The sequence below is a fragment of the Coregonus clupeaformis genome, unplaced genomic scaffold (genome assembly GCF_020615455.1).
Source record: "Coregonus clupeaformis isolate EN_2021a unplaced genomic scaffold, ASM2061545v1 scaf3752, whole genome shotgun sequence".
Lineage (NCBI taxonomy): Eukaryota > Metazoa > Chordata > Actinopteri > Salmoniformes > Salmonidae > Coregonus > Coregonus clupeaformis.
The window spans coordinates 7168-12545 of NW_025537206.1; the positions used below are offsets into that span (position 1 = coordinate 7168).

At 46.7% G+C, this 5378-nt stretch overlaps 1 long non-coding RNA gene across 1 annotated transcript; it reads left to right on the plus strand.

Annotated features, from left to right (window-relative positions):
- Nucleotides 1-2986: 2986 nt before the first annotated feature.
- On the plus strand, nt 2987-5129 carry LOC123490365. Its single transcript, XR_006660921.1, has 2 exons — nt 2987-3066; nt 4245-5129. It is a non-coding gene; the product is annotated as an uncharacterized LOC123490365 (long non-coding RNA).
- Nucleotides 5130-5378: the final 249 nt, after the last annotated feature.

Below are 5378 nucleotides of genomic sequence, written 5' to 3' on the forward strand. Positions count from 1 at the left end.
CCAGTTTAATTGGCGTGGCTCCCCGCCGACTGAATGGGGACATTGTGCAGCCCTTGTTGCTGGCCTTGACCCAGATGCAAGCAAACGTGGCTCTCTTGGGAGGCAAAGAAGGCCAGCCTTCTGGGAAGGCAGAGGAGTACATGGTTACACAGGAGACAGAGGTGGTCAAGGCCCCACACGCCCAATAAAGGCAAAACTGACTTTTTATCTAGAGATGGAGCTGATGGCATTGAAGCATACCTGCATGCATTTGAGGCCAGCCACTGAAACCTGGCCCAAGCAGCAGTGGGTTAGTCTATTATTTACTTTCTAACAGAATCGCTGGGCTTTCTCCAGGACCTGTTTAAAAACAAATTACTAACTATGTTCACACAAGTCGATCCTCAGATACTGGACTCTGATTTTTGCGTATAGCCCAGCGCTTTCACGAGTTGGACCTTCCAGCCAGACCAACCTTCTCAGGCGCAGATGCATGAGGCCCCAGGCCATAAGGAAACCAGCAGATCTGCAGAGGGAATACAGCAAAAGCGGCGATGAATGAGGCAGATTTAGCAGTGCCCGTTACGACACCTCACAGCATGCCGGACCAGCAGGGTTCCATCAGTCAACAAACCAAGACCACAGCTGATCAGCCGTGGAAGCTACTTGAAAAGCCTAGGCCACAGCGAGATGCTGGAATGCTTCCCGAAAAAGACCCCAGGAGGCGGCCCCACCACAAATGGAAAAAGGCCGTCAAGGACCCCCAAGGTCTCGAACCCCAGCCCACGTCAGGACTTATCCCGGCTCCAGAGGCCAGAAACCAGGCGGGTCCAGAAGAGTACACCAGGAGAGAGAAGCACGGCAGTGTGCAGTGTAGGAGATGGGGACATATCTCCTGGCAGTGTAGAAACCAGCCGATGAACCTATGCCCACTGCGGAGTCTCTCAGCTCAGCACCCACACGTTTTGCCTCGCTCTTTGAATTGTGATGACCAGATAGACCCCCACCTGCCCAGTAACTGTGAATCACCATGATGTGGAAGGCCTTACTGGATTCTGGTAGCCGGGCCACCCTGGTGCGTAAGGATTTGAGTGGGCCAATGCTGGCTGACTAGGGGAAGTCTCCAGTTTCCGTCCCTTAGGACACCAGAGATACCATTACTGAACTTACAATGGCCAACACCACGAGGGAACCATTGCACGGCCGTGAGGTGGACAATTCCATCCATTCCTGTGTCTAATTGGGCCAAGGACTGCCCAGCCTTTTACCCACTCTGGAGAGTCTCAGGAGAGGATAACCCCATTTTCAAATGGGAGAAATGGGCATCATACTGGAGCTCGGTGCAATCCTCCGAGTTACTCACTCCCGCCCGGAGCTCTGAAAGTAAAGGACCAAGTGCCCAGACAGAAACACAGAGCGGAGCTACAGAATCTGGATAAGGCAGATTTGATCTAGAAGGTTTCATCATAATCTGTTTATTAAAACTAACAGTTAGACATGAAGGCAGAAGGGTTCAATTATACTCAGGCAAGCCTCCAACAGAGGCTCCTTCCCTAAGCAACAGGAGGAGCTGGAGGCTGCCCGAGACCATTGAGAGTGTGGGGAGGGCCCTGCGCCCAGGAGTAAGGAAGGTCAGAAGAAGGCAGAGGAAGTACAAGGTGTTGGAGAACAAGATGGGAATGCCGGAGGCAGAGAGAGAGAAGGAACTGAAAGCTGCTCAGAAGCTAAACTCTGCTAAAAAGGCGTCATTATTTAGAGAACTCTCAGGAGGAGATGTGGAGGCTGAGTCCCTGCAATTCCTAGAGGTGGAGGTTGAAGAGAGCAGGCTGGCAAGCACCACGGCAATGCGGAGGCTTCCTCTCAGCGTGGTGCACTCTTCGCTGCCTTTACCCACGCCAGGACGTCGGTCCCGAGGAGGATGTGCGTCTGAGAGGCTGTGTCTGGAGAGATTACATCCCCACAAATTTTAGCTGCAAGCCCCAGACAGCTACTGGCTCCATCTTTTGGTACTAGGTTGGGAACTCCAACCTCTGCTTCCGTCTTACCCCCACATAGCTAGAGCAAATGAGAGCTGATAGGCTGAAGGTTCAGAGAAAAGACACAGTCTCCAACCTGAGCTCTCTAGACTATAAAAATGCTGCAAATCCACTTCCAGGAGGAATATGAGGTTTGGATGCCACACAGAAATACTCTACCTTTGATTTATATATGCACCTGTGGAAATACGTGTGGGACATTTGGAAGGGCGTTTTGCTGATTTGGCCACTGGCTGCAACAGTGGAATACGAGTAAGACTGGGAAAGTTATTTGGCAGAGGAAAGTTATGATTTTGGATGTGGAAAAGACATCCCTGAACTGTGAACCCTTAAAGAGCCACCAGAGAACAGATTGTGTTATACTTTACGTTAGTTTCCCAAGACCTTTAATAGTCTTGTTTTGATTAGACCTAGTCTCCTTTTTTTCTGACAATCCATAAAGCTGTGTAGCCTCTGGCCTCCTGATATATGTATACGTACGTGTGTGTGCGTTTGTGCATGCATTTGCATGTGCGTGTGTGTGTGGGGTGTGAATAATGTAGTGTATGTTTAAACTGTCAGAGCCCTTCAGCTGGGAGTCTAATCCCAGGACTGCTGCCTCCTGCACGGAACTCCTGACATTCAGACTGATCACGTAGAGGGTGTGTGTGTGTTTAATAACGTTAACTAGTTATTTCTCTCTCAGTTTTCTGCTCTCTATTATTCTCTTGATTTCCTGGCCATGAAAACAGCTCTTCTTGTTCTGAGAAGAGATAAGATCTGATTGGCTCTTCCAGCCAGGCGGCTAGGGGATATGCTAATGAGACCCAGAGAGGGGCTGATGGGAGAGGGAGATAACTGGAGATGCTGGCGTGAGAGAGAGAGAGAGAGAGAGAGAGAGAGAGAGAGAGAGAGAGAGAGAGAGAGAGTGAGTGAGTATAGGCTAGATTATATGATTCAGGTGAGTGTGTTGTTGTTTATGCTGTGTGTAAGTCGATGCTGATTGTGTGTGTTTTTTTTACAGGATGGAGAACAAAAGTGCATTCCCTCCAGTGACTTTGAGTGTGAAGAGGTGAGTGTGAGTGTCTGTTCATTAGTGTCTGTGCATTAGTGTCTGTGCATTAGTGTCTGTGCATTAGTGTCTGTGCATTAGTGTGTGTTTGAGTGTGTGTGTGTGTGTTTGCATGTGCGTGTGTGTGTGTGTGTGTTTGCATGTCTGTCTCTGACAGAACAAATAATAGGTTGTATGAAAGCAATACATTTGACATCAGAGTCTGACGTTTATCCACGTTTGTGTTTTTGACCCGGTGTTACTCCTCCTGCTGCGGCTCCTCTTTCATTAACTCCGAATGGTTAAGTGAAAGGTTAAGGTTTGGATAGGGTTAAAAAAAATCACACAAAAACTAATGTCTACCCCTGGGATTGAAAACATGACCCTTGGATCCGGAGCTCGCGGTTAAGTTTAGGCATTCTTAATTCTTTTTTATCTTAAGTTTAAGTCTAGGCATTCATTCCGAATGGTTAAGTTAAGGGTTAAGGTTTGGGATAGGGTAAGAAAATAAAATAAATAGTGTCTACCACTGGGATTGAACACACGACCCTCAGAGCCAGAGCTTGTGGCTTATGCCCATCCGCCATCCCTGCGTTAGCAAAACCCAAGCCTACTTGATGGTATTAACGCTCAACGTTGCCTCTAGTGACATTTTTTTTAAGGCATCTCCCAACATCCTCTGGACATGGATTGATGTTCAATTTCGAATTGAATCTTGAGCGACCTGGCTGAAATCTCTCCTCCTGCTTTGTAACACTCCTACACATTCTGTCCATTTGTCATATCTGGTTTACTCTTCTCTGCATCTCCATCTACTCTGTCCATCCATCTTTAACTATCTTCATCACTCTGTTCATCCATCTTTAACTATCTTCATCACTCTGTTCATCCAACCATATATTCACTCATCCTGTCTTTCCCCTCTTTCTCTCATCTTCTCTCTCTCCTCAAAACACATTTACATCTTATGTTTAATTCTCTCTTTCTTTCTTTCTTTCTTTCTTTCTTTCTTTCTTTCTTTCTTTCTTTCTTTCTTTCTTTCTTTCTTTCTTTCTTTCTTTCTTTCTTTCTTTCTTTCTTTCTTTCTTTCTTTCTTTCTTTCTCTGTCTCTGTCTCTCTCGCCCCCCCCTCTCTCTCTCTCTCTCTCTCTCTCTCTCTCTCTCTCTCTCTCTCTCTCTCTCTCTCTCTCTCGCTCTCAGGCGTTATTGGCCCAGGGTTCTGAGGGAGAGGAGGGTAGAGCCCAGCACTCTGCAGCAGCCCCTGGAACCCTGATTGTGAGAGAGTGTGTGAGTGTGTGCATGTCTATGTTGGGGCTTCTGCTCCAGGCTCTGTAGCAGACACACACACTCCTGACTAATGACCTCAAAACCCTGTCCTCGGGGTCAGACACGAAGCCCAAACGCCACCCACAGGAAGTTATTTGACATCACATCCTCCACTACCATGTCAACGGCAACCAAAACAACAACATCAACAGAAAAACTGAGAGAAGATTAAAGCAGAGTAGAAGAGAGGAGGAAAGGTATGGAGAGGAGAAGTGATGAGGTGAGGAGGATAAGAGAGAGAGAGGACAGAGAAGAGACTGGCACTCATTCTACAGAGAGACAAAGGAGAGAGAGAAGGAGACAGACGCTGGATGGATGATTATACACAGGCCCTGTCCCATCCTCCCACCCTGAACACTGTGGACTCTCAGGTCTGCATTACCACCCTTTGTCGTGATGTGTTTCTGAGTGTATAGACACTTTGCCTGAGACGGCAGTTGTGATGTCTAACTGATAGAGTGCAGAATGAGTTGGGGAAGTGTGCTGCCAACAGACTCACTTCCTAAAAAATCTGATGGGACACTACACCTCCAGAAATTCCTCCTCATACGCAATTTAAAAGAAACTGTAAACAGTGTGCGAATTACGGGGGAGACGGGGGGTGCTCAACTCCCCTGAATGAGATGTTAGCTCCCCTAAATGCAACAAAAGTCAAAAGTCTACAAATAATGCTAATTAAACCATTCTCCTATTTGTTTAAAATGCAGTGGTAAATATGTTTTACAGTGGTAAATATGAGAATAAAAGCTTCCAAATGAATCAAACACCCCCATCGCTCTGTCATGGTTTAAAACATTTATTTCTATGTAGAGCCGCTGTCCACTCAGTCCTGCTGAATTTTGGCCTCAGCTGAGCTCCTTTACGCATACATTTTCCTTGTACTTCCTAATTTTTGCATTTTTTTGCAATGTGTCCTTGATAAAAAATAGCCTTTATTCAAATGCATTAGATTTATTTGTTGATTTATCATTGTTTGCTTTTGTCAGTCAGCTGTTTAGAGCACTCATT